The sequence below is a fragment of the Notolepis coatsorum genome (assembly GCF_963971535.1).
Source record: "Notolepis coatsorum genome assembly, chromosome: 4".
Lineage (NCBI taxonomy): Eukaryota > Metazoa > Chordata > Actinopteri > Aulopiformes > Paralepididae > Notolepis > Notolepis coatsorum.
Genome location: NC_140168.1, coordinates 44,634,914 through 44,648,313, shown reverse-complemented (window position 1 = coordinate 44,648,313; position 13,400 = coordinate 44,634,914). Strand labels below are relative to the sequence as shown.

The window sequence follows — 13,400 nt, the reverse complement described above, 5'->3', positions numbered from 1 at the left end:
CCTTTCACTGCCGCACTACCAAAATGGTTAACCCTTTCACTGTGACAATACACAGAGGGTTAACCCTTTCACTGCCACGCGACAGCGCGTTGTGTGATAGTAAAGGGTTAACCTTCTGTCGTGTGGCAGTGAAAGGGTTAATAGCACCACACATTTCTTTGGCTATAGGGTAGATCGCACTCTCACGCTTTCATAAGAAACAACGTAACTAGCCTAATATTAGTAATTGAGTCGCAGTTGTGGTGTAGATTTGAGTTAGACATATTAGGATTATTTGAAAGTAGAAAGAGAGAGAGAGCGTAGCTGTTTATGTAAAGGCAGCAAAAGCTCGTTCAAACTGTAGAAAAGTACAAAAAGCTATGCACAACTCGCACTACGCAGTATGGCCATGTTTAACAGCTGATCATATAAATGAGCACTTTTGCTGTACTTGTGTGGCGAACAACAAAAGGAGGACATCCTTTTGTGTGTGAAAAGGGGACATGCCGGCAAAGTGGTGTTTTTCTTGGGCAATGAAACCAGCAAAGCCGCCTTTCAAAACACAACCTTTTAGCTGGCTTTTCAAAAGGCCTTCAAACACATTAAAATGGAGCAGCTAGAACAGCCAGGGTAGAGAGTCTCTGCTTCCAACGCAACAAGTCTCACAAAATGGACCAGGTGTGTAGTATTTTCACCATCTAGGCCAGTGGGGGGGTCGCGAGATGATTTACAGAATGTATTGATTACATTTTTTTTTAAATAAATAAAAAGCCACGAGATCACTGCAACAGAGGGTAACACAGTCTAAACTCACATAAGTTGGAGAACTATCTCTCTCTCTCGCTCACACACACAAAGACACTTTTTTTTGTGTTTTTTTTTTGTGTTTTTTTTATATAATTTGTGATGCCATCACACACACTGGCATTTAAAGGGTAAGAATTATAAAATGTATTGAATATGTGGTGGTTATGATCAGGGCTGAAGTTGAATAAAAGATTTATGAAAGAAAAAGTGGTAAATTATTTCAACATATAATATTTTTATGGCGTTTTTGAAGAGAACAATTTTAGTCCCTTGGTAAGAGTGAGTATTTTTTTCAATCTGACATTACAAAAAAATCCATGAAAATCAGTGTTGTTGCTAATCATTGACATATGCTAGCCTGTTTTTTTAACAATAATTTGTGATGCCATCACAAACACTGGCATTTAAAGGGTACAAATTCAAAAATGCCTGCACCAGAATGCAGGAAATGAAGTCTTTGTAACAAAAAAAATCCTGGTGGGGGACCCCCAGACCTCCTGCTTAAAAAGTGGCCTGACTGGGGCTATTTCCTGGCCTGAATGATTTCCCCAGTCCGGCCCTGGTTAAAAGCCGCCAATCCTTATTAGTGCGTGTGTGTTCGAACATTATGCATGTTTCCCAAAAAATTAAAAATTAAAAACCCAGTTTTTTTACTCCTATAATAGTGGGCTCTCTGACACCGTTATTTTGGGGGTCAAGCCTGAAAACTTTGGGAATCCCTGATCTAGGCCACTGTAAGTGCCAGGGTCGATACAGTGGACACTATGCTGTGTCTAGTTACTATGTAGTGCTTGGTTAAGTGTACTTAAACCACGTTGAACCTCTGGAATATTTTAACCCTTTCACTGCAACAATACAGAATGTTAACCCTTTCACTACCACATGACAAAGGGTTAATCTTAAATACAGTTTAATTGGTGGAATAAAATAAAGCGGTGTCCCACAAAAGGCTGCTCGGTGTGTTGGTTGACATCGACCTGCATTAAATGTAGTAAACTGTTTTGAATGTAGGAACTCTTCAAACTCATTTACTCTCAGTAACTGTCAAACTAAATTAATGTGTGTGAAACAGTTTAGTTTTTTGGCCTTTAAAAATTGGGGTTAGGACTTCAGTGGTTAGAGTTAGAGTCGAATGCTCTTACAGGTATTGTATTGTGTGTGTGTGTGTGTGTGTGTGTGTGTGTGTGTGTGTGTGTGTGTGTGTGTGTGTGTGTGTGTGTGTGTGTGTGTGTGTGTGTGTGTGTGTGTGTGTGTGTGTGTGTGTGTGTGTATATATATATGTGTATGTCCGCTGGCAGTAGGTTGGATAAATTAACGGTTGTGCACTGCTGGAGGTGCGGCCCTGCTGCTATACAGAAATAACTCTGTGACCAGGCTAACCTCTGCTGTTTCCACATCCACACACCCCACGTCCTGCTCTAATGGAGGCGCAAGCTCTATTTTGGGGGGCAGTTGTTAGATTTATCTCACTGCCCTGTGTCCCGGGACGGTGACAATGACATGGGCTGAGTGGAACCGATGCCCGCTGCTTCCTGCTTTGTTCACACACAGTGAGTATGCAACACAACTGGCAGGGAGCAGAGATAGAAAACACACATTATAACATTATACAGTATCATAATATAGTAACATAATACAGTAACATTATACAGTATCATAATATAGTAACACAATACAGTAACATTATACAGTATCATAATATAGTAACATAATACAGTAACATTATACAGTATCATAATATAGTAACATAATACAGTACCCAGCACTGGTCTGGCTGCTACTGAGCTGTTGAATGATGCATTGTACAGAAAGCCTTGTTACTACGTGGCTGGTGCTACTAGCTTGGCACTACTGACTTTAGAAAGAAAATAAAAAAACATAAGAGCTCAATTTAATTTATCAGGCACACACAGGCGGGCGGGCGGGCACGCACGCATGCACACACACACACACACACACACACACACACACACACACACACACACACACACACACACACACACACACACACACACACACACACACACACACACACACACACACACACACACACACACACACACACACACACACACACACACACACACATAAATGAAATGCACATACACGTATACACATAAATGAAATGCACACACATACTGTACTCACATCACAGAGGACACACTCAGATATTCTAGAGCCCAGAGGTCAGCTCATGGAGTGTCTGCTGAGTTGGCTAAATCATATCTGTCCACTTCCAAAATACACAGGACTATAATATAGTACCATAATACAGTGCCATGGTATAGTACCATAATATAGTACCATAATACAGTGCCATGGTATAGTATCATAATACAGTACCATAATACAGTACCATAATACAGTACCATAATATAGTACCATAATACAGTACCATCATATAGTACCATAATATAGTACCATAATACAGTACCATAATATAGTACCATAATATACAGTAACATTATACAGTAGCATAATACAGTATCATAATACAGTAACACAATACAGTAACATTATACAGTAACATTATACAGTAACATAATACAGTAACATTATACAGTACCATAATACAGTAACACAATACAGTAACACAATACAGTACCATTATACAGTAACATAATACAGTATCATAATACAGTAACATAATACAGTAACATTATACAGTAATACAATACAGTAACACAATACAGTACCATAATACAGTAACACAATACAGTACCATTATACAGTAACACAATACAGTATCATAATACAGTAACATTATACAGTAACACAATACAGTAACACAATACAGTAACATAATACAGTAACATTATACAGTAACATAATACAGTAACACAATACAGTAACACAATACAGTAACACAATACAGTAACATTATACAGTAACATAATACAGTAACATAATACAGTAACATAATACAGTATCATAATATAGTAACATAATACAGTAACATTATACAGTATCATAATATAGTAACATAATACAGTAACATTATACAGTATCATAATATAGTAACATAATACAGTAACATAATACAGTATCATAATATAGTAACATAATACAGTAACATTATACAGTATCATAATATAGTAACATAATACAGTAACATTATACAGTATCATAATATAGTAACACAATACAGTAACATTATACAGTATCATAATTAGGGATGGGAATCGAAAACCGGTTCCCGTTGGGAACCGGTTCCTAATTGGCCGATGCCTGGAACCGTGTGGCTCCTGTGACTTTCGATTCCCTTAACGCTGCCAGGTTTTTCCTACAGTTGCGCGCGTTAGCATGTAGCCATGGCAGACTCTATTTGATTCCTTAAGGGCTCGAAATTGCCTGGCTTTTGGTCATATGCTCCCGAAATGCTCCCGCTGTTTGGCTACTTCTATGTGCAGTGAAAACTACTTGAATGCTTTCATTGATTTAGTTTAGGGTGAGCTAAAATTAGCCGCGGAGCTATCGCTAGCTAACGTGAGCTAACGCTATTTAATCAAGCTCACAAAGAGAGATAAACAGCTGACAGCGGATAGTACAGGTACAAATACAATAAAACAGCGGGTGGGGACTGTTCTGTAAACATTGTACTCTTTAGTTCACATATAATAAGAGCCGGATTGTTTATTTACTAAGTCCGTCAGACAGGAAGTACCATGGTGCAACATACAAATGTGTCCGTGTAGCAACACAAGCCAATACCTACAGGACAGGGGCCCGGGGAGGGAGCTCTGTGTGTCTGTGTGTGTGTGTGTGTGTGTGTGTGTGTGTGTGTGTGTGTGTGTGTGTGTGTGTGAGACAGAAGTCAGAGGAATAACGACTGTTATTCAATAGATTAAATTAGTTTAAGAATAAAAAAATAAATACATTTTAAGAGAATCTCAAATACATTATTTTATTTAAGTGTAGGCTATAGTTAATGTTTTATTTTTTACAGTTTTTGTATTTTTCTGACATGGTAAATGGCTGCTTTTTTATATAGCGCTTTTATCCAAAGCGCTTTACAATTTGTTCCTTACATTTTACCCAATCACTCACACATTCACACAACGACGGCGCAGGCAACCATGCAAGGTGCCAACCTGCTCATCGGGAGCAGTTAGGGGTTAAGTGTCTTGCTCAAGGACACATCGACACGCTGCCCGGGAGGAGCGGGAATCGAACCGGGAACCTCCGGATTGCCAGACGACTGCTCTACCTCCCGAGCCACTGTCGCCCCTGACATGGGGGCTCAACAATAAATGACAATCAGAAATGTCAAGTTGCATGTTGTTATTCTAACCAGCTTAGTTCTGTTGCATTTCCAATTTATTTATTTAAATTATAAATTGATCAGGTATCGATAAGAGAATCGATAAAGAATCGAATCGATAAGCAGAATCGATAATGGAATCGTATCGATAAAATCCTATCAATTCCCATCCCTAATCATAATATAGTAACATAATACAGTAACATTATACAGTATCATAATATAGTAACATAATACAGTACCCAGCACTGGTCTGGCTGCTACTGAGCTGTTGAATGATGCATTGTACAGAAAGCCTTGTTACTACGTGGCTGGTGCTACTAGCTTGGCACTACTGACTTTAGAAAGAAAATAAAAAAACATAAGAGCTCAATTTAATTTATCAGGCACACACAGGCGGGCGGGCGGGCACGCACGCATGCACACACACACACACACACACACACACACACACACACACACACACACACACACACACACACACACACACACACACACACACACACACACACACACACACACACACACACACACACACACGTTTTGATACTCCCTAACCTAATAAATGGCTTGTGTGAGGAGGAGGAGAATATTGAGCGCAGAAAGGCAACATGTGCTGAATAGCTCACATACCACACAGGCCATGGAGCAGTATCCTCCTCGGCGAGATTCATCTACATTCTAAAGGACACAGAGAGCCCTCCGCTGACCTACAGGACTATTGGACGGATGAATAATATTGCCTTATGTAGACCTATGGTCTAAATGAGACATGTAGGTAGATGAACGAGTCAAATCTGTAATCATATTTTTATTTTATTAACCTAACCTATTTTTTTTTCTTTTACCAGGTTAAACCATTAATCATTAATTAATCCACAGTACACTTCAGAGGGAAGGATACATCATTGTGGAGGCCACGTTTAAGTGAAAGAGGGAACATGTGCAATTGTATTGCATGTGTCCAGCTATATCCTGGACTTGTGACCAGAAGGTCATCATTTCAAATCCCAACAGTAGGACTGGGCTGAACTGGGACCCTCCCAACAGTAGGACTGGGCTGAACTGGGACGCTCCCAACGGTAGGACTGGGGCTGAACTGGGACCCTCCCAACGGTAGGACTGGGGCTGAACTGGGACCCTCCCAACGGTAGGACTGGGGCTGAACTGGGACCCTCCCAACGGTAGGACTGGGGCTGAACTGGGACCCTCCCAACGGTAGGACTGGGGCTGAACTGGGACCCTCCCAACGGTAGGACTGGGGCTGAACTGGGACCCTCCCAACGGTAGGACTGGGGCTGAACTGGGACGCTCCCAACGGTAGGACTGGGGCTGAACTGGGACCCTCCCAACGGTAGGACTGGGGCTGAACTGGGACGCTCCCAACGGTAGGACTGGGGCTGAACTGGGACCCTCCCAACGGTAGGACTGGGCTGAACTGGGACGCTCCCAACGGTAGGACTGGGGCTGAACTGGGACCCTCCCAACGGTAGGACTGGGGCTGAACTGGGACCCTCCCAACGGTAGGACTGGGGCTGAACTGGGACCCTCCCAACGGTAGGACTGGGGCTGAACTGGGACCCTCCCAACGGTAGGACTGGGGCTGAACTGGGACCCTCCCAACGGTAGGACTGGGGCTGAACTGGACTGCGTAGCAAGAGCTCGGCAAAAGTACTGTTCAGCAAAAATCAACCCTGAGTAAACAAAGGTGAAGGAAAATGATACAATACATTTCAGAGCAAAAAAAAATTAAAAATAAAGCAGCCTATGACCAATAGTTACTGTATGACCTCCATAATAACACACTACTGTTAGATCAATGGGTTACACCTGGACTCATTCCGTACACCTCAGAACAAAAGGACATCGTCAGCGTACAGGACTAAACACGAGCGGAAGAGGGAATACCAACAAGCTTACTGCCTGCATAGAGATAAAACATCGTATATTTCACAGCTACAAAAGAGGCCTATAGGGTGCTGATTCTGTTGCCGGTAATAGTACGCGCGCACTGAGCTGTATCCAGCGACGCGCCTAGCATTAGGGAGGGATGAGCAGGAATGTGTGATGTGCAGAGGAGGAGAGAGAGAGAGAGAGAGAGAGAGAGAGAGAGAGAGAGAGAGAGAGAGAGAGAGAGAGAGGGGAGTGAGAGGAAACAAGGATGAAAGATAGAGGGATGAAAGAGGGAAAGAAAGAAAGGAGAAGATCAACACGAAGGCTGCGTCAGGGGTCACGGTGGGGTCGGGAGACAGTCGCGCAGGTCAATGTCATCCTTTCATCTCAAACCAAACTTTCATCGCTCACCTTTAAAAACAAGAAAACATGGGTTTTTCACTCCCCCCTCTGCACCTTCTCTCCCTCTCTTCATTCGTTCGGCTCTCACTTTATTTATCTCTCTCAAACTACAGTAGACTCTCTCCCTCTCCTCTCTCCCTCCTCTCTATTATCAGAGGTGGTTGAGTGGACAGTCAAGTCAACCAATGCCGCCGTCTAAACCCCTCCAAGCAAGAACTCCCCCGCTCTCTACCTACAGACTCCAAACAAACTTTGAAGCCAATCAAAGGCCTTGTCTTCTTTTCGGGGGAGGGGAGCTGCTGCCGCCGCAGGTGAATTTATTCCAGCGGCTGATCCTGCACTCAGAGCTCATATCCTCCTTCTCCTCCTCCTCCTCTCTCCATCGGCTCAGCGTGCGCCCCGTGATTGATATAGTTCAGTGGCAAAACAAACAAAGCATGACAAATCCAGATTATTGTCTGTGGGCGAGATAAGGTTATAATGAGAGAGCATGAGGGGGAAATTGATCCTTAGCAGGAAGCCGTCTGAGGAGGGGATGTTGATAATAACTTCCTGTGTGTCCCGGGTCTAATGGGAGACGGGTGGAGCCGAGGACAGGGGGGGGGGGGGGGGGGTGTTTGGGACGAGAGCGGATTCCATTAAGATGCGGTATCTTCAAAAATGCATTTTCCTAACCTCTTTTTAAAACAAGGGGCTTCGGGAGGGCCGTTCTCAACCATCGCTCCGCATATTGAAAACCTGTCTGATTATATCACTGCGGTGTCGCGTGTAAATGCCGAATGTGGACCGCGGCCAGATGCGGAGATATAGCCGGCGTATAATGGGGCGACAGGCTGTATCTGCGAGGATGATTAGCAATAGATGAATATTCTACACGCGGAGGGACTGACCTTTTGTTTCTGACACAAGGCGCAGGATAAAAGTGGCCACAAAAACAAATCACACGGCGGTGCCCGGCGAGGTACGCCCAGTAGCCCAGGTGCATCGTGGGGGAAAAAAAGGTGGTGAGGTGTATTCAGTGAGGTGGCCCTCCGTGCTAACGCCACAGGGGAGAGAGACAGCACCCGCCTACACAGCGCTTATGAGCCAAGGGAGTGGGAGGGATCAGAGAAATGAACATGGATTATTCAAGTATGACTGACACTTTCAGAAGGGCTTTCTACCACTTATCTTTCAAATGTAATCACATTTGTACGTGGGGAAATCTGGAAAACAGACTGAGAGAGAGAGAGAGAGAGAGGGAGAGAGAGAGATGAGAGAGAGAGAGAGCGAGAGAGAGAGAGAGAGAGAGAGAGAGAGAGAGAGAGAGAGAGAGAGAGAGAGAGAGAGAGAGAGAGAGAGAGAGAGAAGAGAGAGAGAGAGAGAGAGAGAGAGAGAGAGAGAGGGAAAGAAAGAGAGAGAGAGACAGAGGTAGAAATAAGTAGTAGAGGTCGTACATATTGCATGTTTTCGTTTGGTTCCATCTACCAGTACTTTCCAATGTGGTTTTCATTATTTATCTGGCATCTATTGGACAATTGGAGCTGACACTCCACCAGACCTACTGACAGAGAAGCTGAACACTCTCACCTCCACCAGACCTACTGACAGAGAGGCTGAACACTCTCATCTCCACCAGACCTACTGACAGAGAGGCTGAACACTCTCATCTCCACCAGACCTACTGACAGAGAGGCTGAACACTCTCACCTCCACCAGACCTACTGACAGAGAGGCTGAACACTCTCATCTCCACCAGACAGAGAGGCTGAACACTCTCATCTCCACCAGACCTACTGACAGAGAGGCTGAACACTCTCATCTCCACCAGACCTACTGACAGAGAGGCTGAACGCTCTCATCTCCACCAGACCTACTGACAGAGAGGCTGAACACTCTCATCTCCACCAGACCTACTGACAGAGAGGCTGAACACTCTCATCTCCACCAGACCTACTGACAGAGAGGCTGAACACTCTCATCTCCACCAGACCTACTGACAGAGAGGCTGAACGCTCTCATCTCCACCAGACCTACTGACAGAGAGGCTGAACGCTCTCATCTCCACCAGACCTACTGACAGAGAGGCTGAACACTCTCATCTCCACCAGACCTACTGACAGAGAGGCTGAACACTCTCATCTCCACCAGACCTACTGACAGAGAGGCTGAACACTCTCATCTCCACCAGACCTACTGACAGAGAGGCTGAACACTCTCATCTCCACCAGACCTACTGACAGAGAGGCTGAACACTCTCCTCTCCACCAGACCTACTGACAGAGAGGCTGAACACTCTCATCTCACCAGACCTACTGACAGAGAGGCTGAACACTCTCATCTCCACCAGACCTACTGACAGAGAGGCTGAACACTCTCCTCTCCACCAGACCTACTGACAGAGAGGCTGAACACTCTCACCTCCACCAGACCTACTGACAGAGAGGCTGAACACTCTCACCTCCACCAGACCTACTGACAGAGAGGCTGAACACTCTCACCTCCACCAGACAGAGATGCTGAACACTCTCCTCTCCACCAGACCTACTGACAGAGAGGCTGAACACTCTCATCTCCACCAGACCTACTGACAGAGAGGCTGAACACTCTCACCTCCACCAGACAGAGAGGCTGAACACTCTCCTCTCCACCAGACCTACTGACAGAGAGGGTGAACACTCTCACCTCCACCAGACCTACTGACAGAGAGGCTGAACACTCTCATCTCCACCAGACAGAGAGGCTGAACACTCTCCTCTCCACCAGACCTACTGACAGAGAGGCTGAACACTCTCATCTCCACCAGACCTACTGACAGAGAGGCTGAACACTCTCATCTCCACCAGACCTACTGACAGAGAGGCTGAACACTCTCACCTCCACCAGACCTACTGACAGAGAGGCTGAACACTCTCCTCTCCACCAGACAGAGAGGCTGAACACTCTCACCTCCACCAGACCTACTGACAGAGAGGCTGAGGATGACGAGCAGCAACAAAGAAAAAAGGAACTTACAGAATACAGCCCTTTCAATCTGCTCTGAATCTCTGTTCGTTTGTTAGGCGACCCATGCGGTTGCTGGATCCATCAGAGTCTGCCACTGTCATTTGGCAAAGTTCAACGCTCCTTCTATCGAACAATTCAAGAAGAAATGCACAACCCCAACCCCCCCCCCCCCCATCCCTGTTTATTCAGCCTCTTTGTTTGATTACGACTATGAAATCCAATTAAATAGAGCGAAGAGCAGCGTCGTGCGTCGGAGCCCCGTCGTACATCACAGTGTATCAAACGTTATCCATATTTCCTCCCTGTCGCCGCTGACACGCGACACCGCTTCTACATGACATCACTCCCCTGCCAAGAGCAAACAATAGCTAATGTGTCTCCGGCTCGTGTTACATTTAAAACAGGGTGTCGGCCTCTCTAAGCTGTTCTAATGCGTGCCAGTGTAGCCGCCGCGGGGGACTAAATCACTTTTATCTGCACCTTCTTTGACTTTGCCCCCGTGCTCAGGGTCGTCCTGTAAATCACAGTGGATCCCTGGTGGTGCTGCCTTCCATATGCTTTATGGCTTTAGTCACATTTCATAAACTGTAGCTTTTTTAGTTTTCCTTCCCTGCATCGGGTATAAAAACACTGAACCGGTGCTCCAAAGTTGTGCCATTTCTCAACGGGAGTGATAGGGAAGCTATCTCTTCATCTTCTTTTCCATGTGCGTGCGTGCGTTTGTGTGGGTGTGTGCATTTGTGTGTGTGTGCGTGTGCGTGTGCGTGTGTGTGTGTGTGTGTGTGTGTGTGTGTGTGTGTGTGTGTGTGTGTGTGTGTGTTGTGTGTGTGTGTGTGTGAACGCCACTGAGAACAGCGATAGGGAGAGTGGTTGCCGCATTGCACAGAATAGCTAAACAGCTGTAGTGCTCCTTCAGGGCTATCGATCATGTCCCTGTCTCCCAATCTGAGTCACACATGAGCAGGGCACAGCCAGAGCGGGGGCCAACTGGCCGACTCGCCAGACCGGACCTCAGCACCCCGACCTGGACGCACGAAACGGGTCCACATGAAACGGGGGAAACGGGGATCCGCAAATGAAGATCGAACAGATGAACTTAAGAATTCATTCGGGTTTCCATGACTCTATCCGGCCGAGGGGGAATTATACTGTCACACTGTGTTTGCCTGATAAGCCGTGCACATCAATTTCTAGTGTATATGCAGTTATTACTTACTGTAATAATGTAATCGGTCCGCTCATTATTATCACCTCATACTGTACAAGCAACATCAAACAACGACACAAATCAAATACGCTACGGAGCCGCTTGAGAAATCATTCACGCGGGACACATCTCTTCATTACTATGATGTTTTATTTTTTTTATGATTTTGATTCTATAAAAACAATAGTGATAATTCCCTGAGCAGGAAGCGTATAGAAAAGTCTAAAAGTGTCATTAGCAGCCATCTGTTCTGGTCTCTCCAGCTATCCAGCTCTCCTGAACTGTACTCCGTACTGTCTGCGTGCGCTCTCGCTTGTGTCCTTGTCTCATCTGTTACTCAGGTTTAACTTCCTGTCCATATGGTGACTTCCTCTCGCCTCATTTCCCTACAGTCAGTTGACGTTAACTGATGACCGTGGCGCCATGACCGCCCAATAGTTTTGCTTCCTGTTACGAGGACAGTGAGGTGACAGCTCAATGTCCTCTCCTCATACCGTCACTGGACACACCTGGAGCAGGATGGAACCGATAGGAGTGGAGAGACCCTCTTCTTCTCTCTCTCTCTCTCTCTCTCTCTCTCTCTCTCTCTCTCTCTCTCTCTCTCTCTCTCTCTCTCTCTCTCTCTCTCTCTCTCTCTCTCTCTCTCTCTCTCTCTCTCTCTCTCCTGACACTGTGTGGCTGAGTGGACAGACTGGCAATACGGAGGCCTGTCATAGGACACTGAGGAGAAAGAGAGAGAGGGGGTGGAGTGTGAAAGGGAGAGAGAGAGAGAGAGAGAGAGGTGTTGTGTGTGTGTGTGTGTGTGTGTGTGTGTGTACAGTATGTGTGTGGACCTACTGCTAAACGGTGAAGGGATGAAACCAGGAAGAGGATCTCATTAGTATTAAATGGGTAATCGGTTAAGTTGGTCATGGTTCATGTGTCTGCGTGTGTTCATTACATTTTGATGGTGAATGTCCATAGTACACAGTCTGTAGTACACAGCGTGTCAACGCAGACAGCTTCAGAAAGGATAAGAAAAATTATAATCCTCCCCTAAGGACCTGAATAACAGGAACAATAAGGGAAGGAATCTATCGATCAGTCTATCAACAGCTCACAACTATCCCAAGGGGATAGTTCAGACCAACAACAACAACAACAACAACAGGTCAATGTTTTTGAGTTTGCAGTCCCTATACAGCTAAAGAGATTCGTTTATCTGGTATCACAGCGGCTAAAAAGCTGATAGCATCACGATGGTTTCAACCGGAAAAAATGTGCCGGAAGGTTTGGATTCTTACATATCTCGATGTGATTTATCTAGAAATATCTACAGCAAGAATTTTGGGTGTCAGTGAATCCAAAATTGCAATGTGGTTAGAAGTGGTGGAGAGAATAAAAGCTAGCATATGAATTGTAGTGCCTGGTTAGGAGCGAATGATAATGGATGGATTATCCAAGTGGGGGTCCGGGAGGGGGGAGCGAGCGAGAGCATATGTGTGTAGGGTATTAGATAGCAAGTATTAGGTGTATATCTCGTATAATACATTTATTTAAATGGTGATTTCATTGGATGTGTACTGTTAATTAATGCTTGTATATCTAATTTTATGTTGTTATGTTTATGTGTATGTTTAAAAAAAAATATATATATATATATATATATATATATATATATATATATATATATATATATATATAAAAAAAAAACAGGTCAATCCAACCGTGTTAGTACCGTCTAACACCCCACAATGCAATACTACCTTACAAAGGAAAAGTGTTCAACATGGGGAGTTCATTTGATTTGATTTGATGTTAAAATATGGCCTCAAAGAAATGCCAAGAAGAAATTTTTCGTCAAAACATCCCAGTTACCGCCTTTTC

At 44.6% G+C, this 13,400-nt stretch overlaps 2 pseudogenes across 2 annotated transcripts in view; both read right to left on the bottom strand.

Moving 5' to 3' along the window:
• The window catches only part of LOC311226498 (beta-1,4-galactosyltransferase 1-like), a 690,468-nt pseudogene that overhangs the window by 118,577 nt on the left and 558,491 nt on the right, over window positions 1–13,400 (bottom strand). The window lies entirely within an intron of this gene.
• LOC311227563 (RNA-binding motif, single-stranded-interacting protein 3-like) overlaps window positions 1–13,400 on the bottom strand; it is a 107,612-nt pseudogene that overhangs the window by 61,463 nt on the left and 32,749 nt on the right. The window contains exon 5 of the transcript XR_014621043.1: window positions 10,199–10,296. The product of XR_014621043.1 is annotated as an RNA-binding motif, single-stranded-interacting protein 3-like (transcript). The remainder of the gene's footprint in view (window positions 1–10,198; window positions 10,297–13,400) is intronic.